Genomic DNA, 13,465 nt, shown 5'->3' on the forward strand with positions numbered 1-13,465 from the left:
TGCCATTGCAAAGGGTACAGAAGTTGTTAAGAGGGAATTGAAACACAAGATATACTAAGGAGTTGTAAAAGGAAGAGGTTGTAAGAGCCCGGGGCTCATGGCCCAGAAAACTACACGTCTGGACTCTATGGGAATGCCCCAAATCTTTGAAATGCCTGCACTCATTCCATTATCTTTGAGGGATGGTGGAAAGCAACTACCAATGACCATGGTAAAAGGAAGTCATTATTTTCAAAACTAAGGGCTTACAATATAAATTCCAGGTAAGACGCTAACTCAAATTAGAAATGGGACAGTTTGTAAGTACAGAAAATAGAAATGTTATTCATTATGGCCAGCACAGCATCACAAAAATGTCATTTTAAACTAAACCCATTTTCTTTTTTTTGACAGGCTTATTAGCCTGGTCAGACAAGGAAATGGAGTTGAGTATCTGGATATTTCACCTTAATAAGACAAAACTCAGAAAAGAGCATGAAAACTAAAAGGAAATGTCCGGGGAAATCCCTTGTGGAAGAAGGAGCAGACTGGTGCTGTCTGACTACAAAGATGAGGATTTGGATCAGGTGTCCTGCATGTACAGAACACGTCCTGTATGACAGACTTATTTTTCTGCCACAGTAATTGATGCTTAAATCACTTAAATGACAACATTAGCTGAAAGACACAACTTCACAAATAAAGATCTGGACGATCTTTTATGTTTCTCCTGCAGTTTTGGATGAGGGAAGATCAACAGGGGGCACTGATAACTAAAAGCACTTATTTTTCATATTCAAAGAAAGGAAAGAAAAAGACTTTGTTTTTAGCCAGAGTGCTAAGTCGTGACAAGTAACCACCATTGAGTTGAGATAACTTCCCATATGCGCACATGCTCTAGAATCAGCCAGTCAACAGCAGTCTGGCTGTGGAAAGTTAGACAATGAACGATAGCCCAAAACTTTTGAAAGTCAGCCAACCAGGGACGAGTCTAGACAACAGCCAATCAGCCAGCACCTCACTCTGGTGACTTTGAAGGTCAGCCAATCCACAGCAGCCTTACTCCTGTGCCCTACACTAACACAGCTAAGTCCATCAAAAACACGCCCGTTGCTGAAAGTGCACCAATCCTGGAACGGCAGGCTTTCCAAAACGTTACAGAAGATAACCTCTGGCTTTGCACTGGTGTCTTAAAATACAGGCAAACGGGAAGTTAACCATTTTTTGTATCAGATATCGGTCATAATATTGTTAGCTTGGAACTCTGATGGTTCAAGCCAATTACAGTGAGCTATGAGTTTGCACTCCTGAAATAACAGATGCACTGATGCGGCTGCAAGATTATCAAATGGAATCTTTTCAATTCTTGCAGTGCTTGCTGTTATCTATTTTTTATTTGTGTATTTGTACCCCAAAATGCAAGGGTACATTTCGTGATAAATTTTCTGAACGGTGGACGTACATTAAACAAGGAAAAAGAATTATTGAAGCTCTTTGAGCAGTATACATTTGTTAATTCAGTGTTGAAAATGATGGAAAGTCAGACACAGGCCAGCATATTCCAGCTGAGATCTTCAATTAGTGCCAAAGAAAGAGAGAAATTACAAAAAATTTTTTATGAAGAGAAATTCAGATAAAGAAAAGTTGTAATGGCCCTTCCCACTAAATTATTTCGTCATTCTTTCAGCTCAAATAACTGAATGCCTTACTACCAGAAGTATTTTCTGATTCCAAAATTGCAAGCAAATCTTCAAGTGCCAGGACAAAATCTACCGCAATAATTTAAAAAAAGTATTGACTCTATTATTATTATAGAGATTATCTAAGATATAAATATCTCACTTTTTACAGCATAAACCGTGGACACAAGTAATCACAATGCAGAAAAAATTTTCCCTTTGCCCATGCAATATTTTTCTATGAAAAAGTCTTGTTTCTAAGATGGAACTTCAGAAACAATAGAAATTTTGGCAGACTCTCTTATTAAGTTAGCAGTTAGTGAGAAAAAATGTACTGCTTTTGGTGGATGTAATACGAATATAAATTTGGAGAATGTTTGCTTAAAGGTGAAAACAGTGTTTATTCAAAGTTGAAGCAAAACATGAGCGATTCTTTGGAAGGAGTTGGCTGTTCTGTCCATATTCGGATAACGCTCCTGGAGCATCATTGGATGTCCACCCTATTGACATTGAAGTAAGTGTTATAAAATTATTCTCTCACTTCAGCATTTGTTTTGTTCAAACTGAAGGATTCAAGAATTTTTGTAATTACTTTGGCCTTCAGCGTTCTTTAATTCTCTCACATTCAAAACCCTCGTGGCTCTCTTTAACAAAAGCAGTTGAGAGAATCCTCAATTTCTTTGAAGCTCTGAAATCTGTTTTAATTCTGAAAAGGCCCTCAAAATTCTTGTTGACATTTTTAATAATCCATTATATGAAGCCTAGATGATTGCTTTAACAATGGTATCATGCAAATTGAAAAAAGAACAAACAGTGTTGCTGAATTATTCCTGTGCTTAAAGGAACTAGTTGAATGTATTAGAAAAAGAATTAATGAAAAATGTTCAGTGTCAAGGCTATTCTTAAAAGAGGCAACAGCACTTATGAATAGGAAAATAGATGCTGATTTGAAGAGTGTAATTGTTAAGGTACTAGTCATGACTATCTTTTGAAATACATTTCATCCCTTAAAGAATTAGATTCTTGTATACGGATATTAGAAAATACTCTTCCAGCATGAGAATATGAAATCATATGTGTAATGCTGAAGAGGAATGGAATAAAAATAGATAACAATGCTCATTTTTGTTAGTGAACGACATTTTAAAAAATTGTTGATCAAGATATGCAACATTATCTTGAAGAATGCAAAACCAAGTTTTGCCATGAAAAATAGTGTCATGTGCTTCAACAAATCAAATCGAAAGTCCTTTCTCAGAGTTGTGAATTTTATGCCAGTAAGTGCTCAGTATACTACCTCGTGATGCTAATGTTGATGGTTTTCTCATTAATGAATGCTCAATGGACCAAAGAACAAAATAAGCTGGATATGAAAATAGTAGAAACTATTGTACAGTGGAAATGGAGCATAATTGTAACTGCAAGGAATTTGATAAGCAAGCTGTGCAAAACAAGGAACCGTTCCATACAGCCACATCAATGGGGAAATAGTTAAAGAAAGAAGTATGTAACTTAAATATTTATAATTTATTGCAGATAAATAAGACATAATTTTCAGTATAGACATGCCCTGTGGAAATTTTATTTTATCTGAATGTAATATACATAGCTAATTAGAAATAACTCAAATTTAACTGGGCATCTTGTATTTTGATTAGCTAACTCTGGCAACCCAAATGGCCACAGATAGCAAAACCTTAATGCCAAACACTTGTGAATGAGACCTGTGTTGTGAATTATGTCCACAGGTCAGGTGGCTGGCACTGCTGATCTGGGCCAGCCTTGCTAATCAAAGGTGGGCTTTCTCCAGCATCTGTATTCACTTGGTGGGAAAGCTAAGGGCTGGTTGTTTGAGGATGGCCTCACTCGTTTGTCTGGCTGTTTGCTGACTGTTGACTATGACTATTGGGTGCCTGGGCCAAAGCAAGTCCCAGGTTTAATCCAAATTCAAAGGGTAAAGATATTAACTTTACTCCTTGAAGTTACTGAGTCACACTGCAAAGGGGATGAATATAGGAATAAATGGAGAATCGCTGCCATTTTTGAAATAAACTTACCACAAAGGGATTCAAGTGGTTTAGCTCTAAAAACTATTTTTTTCTTAGTAAGTCAGCACACATTCTAATTATAAAATGTTCTTGATTAAAAGGTGAGTTGGGGGTCTGGCCCCACAGCCAAAAGTGGTTAAAGTTCCACGCACTCCACTTCGGTGGCCCAGGTTCATGGGTTCGGATCCACTCATCAGCAGTGCTGTGGAGGCATATGAAGTAGAGGAAGACTGAAGATTGGCACAGATGTTAGCTCGGGGCAAATCTTCCTCACACACACAAAAAGGTAAACTGGAGAAAAATTAATGTTTAAGAAAATCGACTGGGATGTTAAGCACTGATTTTGAGCAAATTTCTTAACTAGTATGTTTTATAGTATTAATTTCTAATATTAAATAAAGGCTATACAATATAAATATTTAAATCATAGGTAATACAACTTAAGCTTTATAATATAAATAAACTATAAGTAATATGACTTAAGCTTAGTATGTTTTCTTATTGTTTTGGCAATTATTTTCCTATACATTCTTTTCAATCTAGACAAATGCAATCTATTCAGTCCTCATGTTTTCCCCTTATATGCCTTTCCTCATAGTTTCCATGAAAGTTTCTTCATTTTAAAAGAAGATAAATGTGAGTAATATCTTATTACTAATATATCTATGTTATGTATCTAAAAACTTTTTATTTGGCTCTAGATCTGTTGCAGGCTAAATAAAAATATACAAAGATTACAGTAAAAGAATATCTTTAGTCAAATAATGAAATCAACAAAATCTGCAGAGCACGGAGTAGTGTAGAGCTGGCATTTTATATTTGACCCTCTGGTGCCAAAAGAAATTCATAGATCTTTTAGTTTGAGAATAATTTGACTTAGTTAATTTGGGGTGGTACTTGAGAACTTAGTTTATTTAGGTTATAATTTATTCTAGGTTTTATCTGTAGTTAGCAAACTCCATTTTTAACTATAGGATAGGGAGATGTTTGTAAGCACTCTTGCTACCTGTGTGTATCTATTCATGTCAGGGATTCTCATTTCTCAATTCGGGAGATGTGTGATTGTTTGCCATTTTAGCTGACATAATCGCTTGTGTTCCCTCAGCAGAGGAATGTACAGATTCTGAATGCGAAACTCTTCTCAGTGGTCTTGGTGTTTGATTCATTCACTTTATGATTTGGGGACAGAAAATGTCCACGCCACCAGCTTATTCAATTTTGTGTCGCCATGGAAGCTCTTCTTGTAGAAGTATTGGTGGTGTCCTCCCCATGGCCCATCATTGACTTTAGTCTTTTATTACATCTCACCAGTCTGAAAGTTCTTAGGACACTGAGCTTGCTTAACCTGGAAAAACGAAAAGGTATAGAGCATGTTTATGTTTCTCAAAAATTTCCTTTAAAAAATCAGTAATTTCTCTTGTAGTTTATGATTTCTCCAACAAGAACGTTCCACTTTTTCCTTTTTTTTTTGGTTGAAGATTAGCCCTAAGCTAACTGCTGCCAATCCTACTGTTTTCGCTGAGGAAGACTGGCCCTGAGCTAACATCCGTGCCCGTCTTCCTCTGCTTTATATGTGGGATGCCTACCAAAGCATGGCTTGCCAAGCAGTGCCATGTCCGCACCGGGCATCCAAACCGGTGAACCCTGGGCCGCCGAAGCTGAACATGCGAACTTAACCCGTGCGTCACTGGGCCGGCCCTCTACTTTTTCTTAATAGGGGCAAACTAAAGAGCAGAGGCACAGTAAGCCTCTTGGTCTCATCCTGTATCGAAGTTAGACTGTCTCAGGGAAAGCAGTCAATAAAACAACGTAACTTGATTTTATTCCGTAAGTACATACAGAAGTATATTGATTCAGTATCTATTTCCAGAGACAGGTAGTTTGTTGGGTGTCTAGAGAGTTTGGTAGGGAGAAAGGTCATTCATAAAATTGTCTCATCCAAAATTTTCCTCTCCTTTTTTTCTTTTAAAGGAGGAGAAAGGTCAAGTGGGGCAGGGAGCTGGCCCAGATGCTGCGGGTTCCCCCACCAGTATATGTTTTATCTGCAGAGCTCTTTGCCAAGTTTCCTACCAACAAAGCAGCTCTGAAATAAGAACCCTTGAGTCAATTCCTCGGAAAACAAATATTACATATAAATTAGTTTGAGGCAAAGAAAATCATACACATTCTTTAACTTCTACAGTTATTTTGAAACAAAACAAACCCCTCCCACCTCTGCCAAAGTATACAGCAAACACACATAACCAGCTAGGTTTTAAGCCTTAAGGCTGAATCTATATTTCTAGATTAGTTTCAATTAGCTTTTGTGTTGCTCAAGTTTTCTAGGTTTATATTTTATAATTTTCAAATTACATCTTCAAAGATTCTGCATTTAGTTTCCTAAAGCTTTTGATTAAGACAAAAGAATTTTTAAAATATTAGTGTAGAAACTGTGATACTTATACTAGGGGGACATATTAAAAACATGACAAAAAAAAAAACAGTGGAAGTTTTAAGGGCTACTGGCATAAAAGCTTGCAGTTTTAAGGGTCTTTTTTTTTTTCAGTTTTTAAGTTAATAATCAATGAAATGTTTTCCTTGAAAACATTCCAGTTGACGGAAAACCTAAATGTACAGAACAGTTATTAGGATGAGACGAGCTATGAAGATTTCACCCTCTCTGAATGCAGGAAGGTATATTACTATTTTATGATCACTAACATTCATACAATGGGCACTACATTACAGAGAGTATTCTAAGCATTTTTACATGTGTTAATTTTCAACAGTTCTGTGTATAAAAGTGACCATTTTAAAAAATGAGGAAACTAAAGTACATAGAGGTCAATTAGCAAAAGATCATGTACTGTTGTTTATATTATTTAATGTGTTGATATTTAAACCCATAATGTGATCTGCATGTGAACAGGGAGATCTGCCATCCAGATCCTCCCAATGGAGAATTTGTAGCCCCAGCTGCTAGAAGTGCTGTTGGCAGAAAGCCTTCAGCTGGCGCTGCTTGCAAGGATGGCCTCAGTGCAGAGAGCAGCACCCTCCCCAGGGAAGCCGATCTCCAGTGACTGATGGAGACTGGGGTAAAAAGACTTGGCCATTCCATCCAAATGGGCCAATTCTGGCTGCCCATTCTGGCTCCAGAGGCTGTTGTCAGGCTTACATTGCAGCTTGAGTATTCCCTCTACCCTGTCTTGCTTCTCCCCCTTCCCTTCCACAGGTATGGATTCCAAGAACACCTCCTAATAAATATATTACGCACTAATCTCCAGTTCAGAATCTGCCTCTCAACACTGGAACACTGCGTAATAATGAAACACATTTGTGTCTGTGACTTACATTTCTAATTACTCTATATAATGTTTCAATGAACATCCTTGTACATATATATGTAGGAATTGGTGAAAATTAATATTCTAATGGATATGATTATTTTTTATTTGATGGCTAATTTTGCTTTGGTTTAGTATTCCATGTTATGTCATAAAGACTTATCATATCTTGATTTAGAAAAGCCACAACAGCTCTCTAAGTGTAATAGTAAATCTTTTGAGATTGGTGATCTGCTTATCTGTTCTCTACATTGCCGGTTTCTGCAGTGACGAGTGATCGGAATTGCCACTGCAGAAATCCTCTGAATCACCGCCCCAAGCCCCTGACTTAGAAATCCATTTCAAATGTTTTACTATTGTCTTTTTCATAAATCATTCCTGTTACATAAACCTTGGGATTATGTTTTCATCAATGTCATATGTGCTTTGCAATTTTCCTCCAGCAAAATAATAATGCAGTACAACTTTTGCTGTATCCTTTCTGAAATAGATGAATAATATAAGGAATTCATTTTATAATTTTGTTTGGGGTAGACTGAAAAGGTGCAGGTTATTGAAGGGCTGGTCATCTCATAGTAAGAGAAATAAGAAACAAGAATTCAAGCTCCTGAGTGAAGTTCATCTCTCTGATTAAAGCTTTGGTTGAAGAACATTTTAAATAGAAAAGATAATATTTGAGATATCTAGGGTTTTTTTTCATAAACATATCTCCATATTGGGACAAATAACCTATTAAAGAATGTAGGAAACGATCTTTTTATATTTTATATCTCTAATGAACCATCCTACATTTAGAAAGAGAGACTAAGAACCACGAGCTTTCACAATCAGTTAGTGGCAGAGGCAAGATCTGAACCCAAGTAATTCAGTTCCTGGTCCAATGTCCTTTCATTAGCCAGTCAGTGTTTCCTGGACCGCCTAACCATAGTTCTTCATTTAATATTTTGTACAGTATGAACCAATACTAAGCAAATTTTTATAAGAATTTTTTGGCAGGTATCCTAAAAAAAGGATAATCTGTATTTCTACATCAAAGAATGAGTCTAAAGGCCTGGCATCTCAGCCCAGTTGGGGACAATGCCAAAGACCATTCTAGCACCAGAGCTCCCTGTGGGTCAACTGTGACCATCACAAAGCCTGACTTTTCCCTCTACTCATTCCTGCTTTCTTCCCCTCCCTTTCCCAGGTGTTGATCCCAAGAAGAGTCCTTAACAAACATCCTACATGCTAAACTCCAGCTCAAAAATCTGCTCCTTTCAATGAAAACTAAACTATTGGTGGTGAGCACGATGCATTCTATACAGAAACTGACATATAATAATGTACACCTGAAATTACACGATGTTATAAGCCAATATGACCTCAATAAAATAATTAAATTTTTAAAAATCTGCTTCTTTGAGAACGCAACCTGCAAGAGATAAGGTTCTTTGAAATCTAGTTCTACCTGTTGCCATTAAACATTTGTAAGTTGAAGAGAAAGCCAGCCTTCCTGCCCCTCCAATTCTGACTTCTACTTTCATATGAAAAACAGTATTTTCAAAAAGACTTTTGTTCTTTTAATGCAGCTAACTCTAACCCTCTGCCTGGTAGACCAAGATCATTTTCTATCTTCTTAGTATACGTTAACTTACTTCTTATTTTAGTTAAACATCTAGGATATAAATCTTGGCATTCTCCCCAGTTTTCTCAGATACTATTCAGTGTTTGTCCCCTTCTAAGCCATTTCCTTGGTCAACTAGAATCTACTGCTACCACTTAACTTCTGACCTTCCTTCAAAAGTCTTATAGTGTATCTTTTGCTATTTCCTTTATGGGACACGATTACGTGTACAGTTACATATATCATCTTTGGAGAAAGTCAACACCCTGCACTTGTCTTTGCTGGAAATAAATTCTAAGTTTACTAGTCAATATGTCAGTGGCTCCAGAGAAGTTTGTGGATGTTTAGTTTCTGTTCCAGACTGAAAAGAAACCCTGCTGACGTTTGTGTATTTCTGCTGGGAATCAGACATTCTTTAGATAAAGGTACTGAGAATGAAAAAGAATTTAGAAGAGGGCACCAAGCTAACTCAAATCCAAAGAAAGTTTATTTTAGGGCAGCCAAGAAGACCAGTCAAAGTAATTGCGTCAAAATAAAGGGGGGAAAAAACCCCAATACATCATGGTAAGGCAACTCTTCTTTTCCTATTTTTTTTTCATCCAATGTACATGTGGAAATTAAGGAAAAATATCTATCTTCTTTCCAGTCGCACCTAAAATAATTTCTGAAACTCACACTGTGGAAACTCTAGAGTATTATAAAATGGCTTGCATGACAGCTCTTAAAGTTGAGTTTGAGCGTATTGAAAAGTACTAATATACATTATGTGTGGAAATGTGTAGATGTATTATATAAATAAATTTCACTAAAAATGACCATATGCTATGGACTAAATCTTATCCCTCCCAAATTCATATGTTGAAGCCCCAACCCCTAATGTGATGGTATTTGGAGACGGGGCCTCTGGAAGGTAATTAGGTCAGGAGGGGAGAGCCCTCTTGATGATATTAGTGCCCTTCTAAGAAGAGACAATATCCATCTCTCTCTCTCTCTCCTTCTCCCTGATGCATACACAGGATACAGCATGAAGGTAGCTGTCTGCAAACCAGGAAGAAAGCCTTCACCAGATGCCAAATCTGCTGGCACCTTGATCTTGGACTTACCCGCCTCCAGAGCCGTGAGGAATAAATGTCTGTCGTTTAAGCTGCCCAGTCCATGATATTTCTTATAGCGGCCCAAGTTAACTAAGACGCCATAATTAACATATTTTTACAAGATGGACTAATTCTAATCACGTGCACGTAATCTTTCTAGTTTATGAAATTTCTGTTACAGTTCTTTCTTCTGATTAATTTAAGATTTGGAGATATCTGTGAGTTTTGTATTTTTGTCATTGTTGTTAACCCATCTCAGTGTAAAGAAAGTTTGGGTTTTTATTATGTTCAAATTCTATAGATTACTTAATATTTAACTTTCTAACATTTAATCTTAAGATTAGAATTATAAAACTTCAAGAATATTTACAATGAGAAACATATCGTTCAGCCCAAGCAATATCGACAAATACCCCCACTGAGGAGCAGTTTCTCTATTAAATATGAGATGGAAAACTTCGTACTATATTCTAATGAATAACTTTATGAATAGAAATAATAATCATGAACTATATTTTATTGCCATTTATCAAGGGCACATTTCATTTTGGATTGGCTTTGATGTAAACCAGGCAGTGGTTTTCTAACACCAGATTATATGTAAATGGTTGGTTGCAGTTTTGTAAAAGTGAGAAGAAAAAAAAAAGGAAGGAAGCATGTATATCTCCTCCGCTTTCTCCTGTAAAAGTTACAATATGGTTAAAACCCACAGAAACAAAGAAAACAGGAGAGGAGATGATAGCAAGGTGATAGCAACAAAAGGTTGAAATGTGGAAGGTGTACAGAGGAGGGCTAACCACCCCAGCACATCAGAGGAAAGCCAATCCAAAGCCAGCAGCTGGAATAGCACTGCAGACGCTGGTAAGATGCCAGGGCTGCAGGCACCTGGTGCCTCTAAAAAGTCTGCATGCAGATGGAGCGGAAAATGGGGAGTTTGCAGGAAATCTTCGTAAGAAGAATTCCCAACTCGGTTACCTGATCCAGTGCACTTAGGATGGCCAGACTTTTGTGGAATGTCTTGGACTGAACATCAGGGAAGGATTTAGCCATAGACTATTTCTGAAGAATAGTATCAAGTAAATCCTGCTCAAAAGCCAACTATTGCATCATAGGTACATTCCGTCTCTATTTAAGTCCTTGTCTACTGTCTACACAGCCAGACAACTCCTTCCCTAACACACTATCGGAAGAGTGGAAGCACACTCTGGGGGAGTAGGGGGCTAAGCCAGGCGGTCTCTTGATTCAGGGTCAATAGGCAGAGATGAGTGTGGGGCATCAAGATGAATACAGGAAGTTTAAGAGAAAATTGGCATAGTGACTGGTAAGACCCTTCCAGCCACCCCCCACACCATGCTTGAAACAGCAGTATTTAGACTTATATTCCCTTGAAATTTTCTTAAGAGAAAAGGCTTACAGAACTCAAAATTTAAAAATATCCAACAAAACAGCTGGGAACATTTCTGTGGTAGAGTATAAAAAACTATAAAAAAAATTATTTAATGAAAATAGCAACTTAGTCTTCTCCTCCCTGCATCTTGCAGTGTGACATTGCAGAGCTTCTCATCAAGAAGCGGGGACAATTTCCCCACCCATTGAATGTGTGGTAGCTATGTGGTTTGATTTGGCCAAAGGAACATTAGCAAACATGATACAAAACAGATGCTTAAAAACCATTCGCGCACTGGAGTTTGCTCTCTTGGTGCACTTGGAATCCTGAGACAACCATATGAACAAGCTCATTCTAGCCTGCTGGAAGGTGAGAGGAAGACAACAAAGATGCCCCAGCCAACGGCCTATCAACCGCCACACAAGAGATCATAGATCATCCAGCTACCAGTCAACATGGCAGTTGATCAAAAAAGCATGAGCTAACCCAGAGAGATCAGCTGGGCCAGCTCAGACTCCACCTGAACCACAGAATCATGAGCTAAATAAGTGATTTATTATTTTAAGCTACTCATTTTGAAGATGAATTATTTCACAGCAAAAACTAACCGGTACACTGGCTGACCAATCTCTTGTAATACTCAGCATGGAATAAGACCCATTTTTGGACGTGGAACTTCCTATCAGCTTTGCGGGACCTAATTTTGACCAAGGGAAAAAAAAGTCAAGTACAGTCTTAACTCACAGATGAGAAAAACACTTATTTAAAAAATTTGTTTTATCTGTGTCTTAGTTTTCTAAGAACTAGGATATAACAAAACTAGCAAAGACAAAAGAATAAAACATTATAAAAACTTATTTAATGGCCTTGGAGAGATGAGAGATGATATTTCACTATGTAACATGAAGAGAAAGTTATAAAAGCAGAACCTTTAAGAATAAAAACGTGCTATTGGAATTTTTAAAAATGATAGCAGAAATGGAAAACCGAATAGAACATTGGAAGATATAATTGAGAAAACCTGCTAGAATAAAAAACAGTAAGACAAAGTGAAAAGCAAATGGAAGGGAAAGGAGAAAAAAATTTGAGAATCAGTTTAAGAAGCTGAGCATGAATAATAGACATTTAAGAGAGAGAGAGTAGAAAAATAGAGAAGAAATTATCAAAGAAATCATTCAAGATTTTTTTCAGAAGTTAAGAACACTAATATTCCAGATTAGTGCACTATAGTTTTAAAAAGACTGAGGTAGGGCATATAACTTTGAAAGCTTACGACTCTAGAAACAAAGATCCTAAAAGCATACAGAGAGGAGAGGAAAGGAAAAAAAATGTTCATAAGTAAAATTTCTGGAGTAAGAATGTTATTGGACTGCTGAATGAGTAACTTTTTAGATTACTGGAGATTAAAAAGCTAAAGATCGTTGAAAGTTAAAAAGCACTGAAAGCTAAACACCTTAAAAATGTGGAAGGGAAATAATTCTCAACTAGACTGATATACCTAGTGAGCCTATATCAAATGTGACAATGACCTAATGACATTTGCAGGCATCAAGATTTTAAAGTTTTTACTGCCCATGCAGCTTTTCCCAGGAAGTTATCAGAGATGTTTCCTCAAAAGAGGAGATAAAACAGGAAGGGAGGAAAACATGGATTCCAGGAAACAACGAATCTAACACAGGATGATGGAGACCGTCAGCAGGCATCCTGAGCAAGCTGACACACTTGGGGTGAGAAGGGGGAGGACTCCATAGCGATGTCGCAAAGAAGATGAAATTGATACAACATTGGATGCATTGGGAACATGTGGAGGAGGATGGGAGAGAACTTTCATGCTGGGTTCCGTATACTCATTTATTATGAGGTTGAATCCATGTAGCACCTGTAGTGAAAACGTTTTAGTATAGAAGAATTGTGCTGTACATGCAGTAAATGCAAACTTCCTATAAATTAGTCTCCAAAAAAATGAGACTTTGCTTTTAACATGAACTGTAAATTATATTTTTACAGAGCCAATAAGGCTACTGATTTTAAGATGTTTCAAATTCAAACCAAAGTTTCAAGAGTGGGGGTATCCTGTAGGCTGCATATATTTAAATGTGGTCAGTTACATGCATTGATTCCTCCACGAACCATGGAGTTAATGAATACCTTATGATGAATTATTCATACCACTATAACCATGAGCGTCTTCCCCAGGAGAAAATCATTCTATAAAGACACTAAGGGGATGGTTGTCTGCCAAAAGCCAAGATTTGGGGACAGCCTTTCAGAAGCGGTGCTGTCCCAAGGACAGCCAGCATCCTGCTTGGTACCCACAACGCCCGGCAGCATAGTGCATTTCCCATGAAGTCC

General features: G+C 37.3%; 1 long non-coding RNA gene across 2 annotated transcripts in view; it reads left to right on the forward strand.

The window, feature by feature from the left end:
- The window catches only part of LOC111769353 (uncharacterized), a 29,022-nt gene extending 16,761 nt beyond the window's left edge, over positions 1 to 12,261 (forward strand). The window contains exons 2-6 of one of the 2 annotated variants that reach the window (XR_011430064.1): positions 394 to 2,172; positions 3,808 to 3,992; positions 4,305 to 4,342; positions 4,812 to 5,067; positions 9,649 to 12,261. This is a non-coding gene — a long non-coding RNA (uncharacterized lncRNA). The remainder of the gene's footprint in view (positions 1 to 393; positions 2,173 to 3,807; positions 3,993 to 4,304; positions 4,343 to 4,811; positions 5,068 to 9,648) is intronic. The other variant, XR_011430065.1, reaches the window with a different exon arrangement.
- The last annotated feature ends 1,204 nt before the right edge of the window (positions 12,262 to 13,465 follow it).

Source organism: Equus caballus, chromosome 20 (genome assembly GCF_041296265.1).
Source record: "Equus caballus isolate H_3958 breed thoroughbred chromosome 20, TB-T2T, whole genome shotgun sequence".
In the NCBI taxonomy this organism is placed as follows: domain Eukaryota; kingdom Metazoa; phylum Chordata; class Mammalia; order Perissodactyla; family Equidae; genus Equus; species Equus caballus.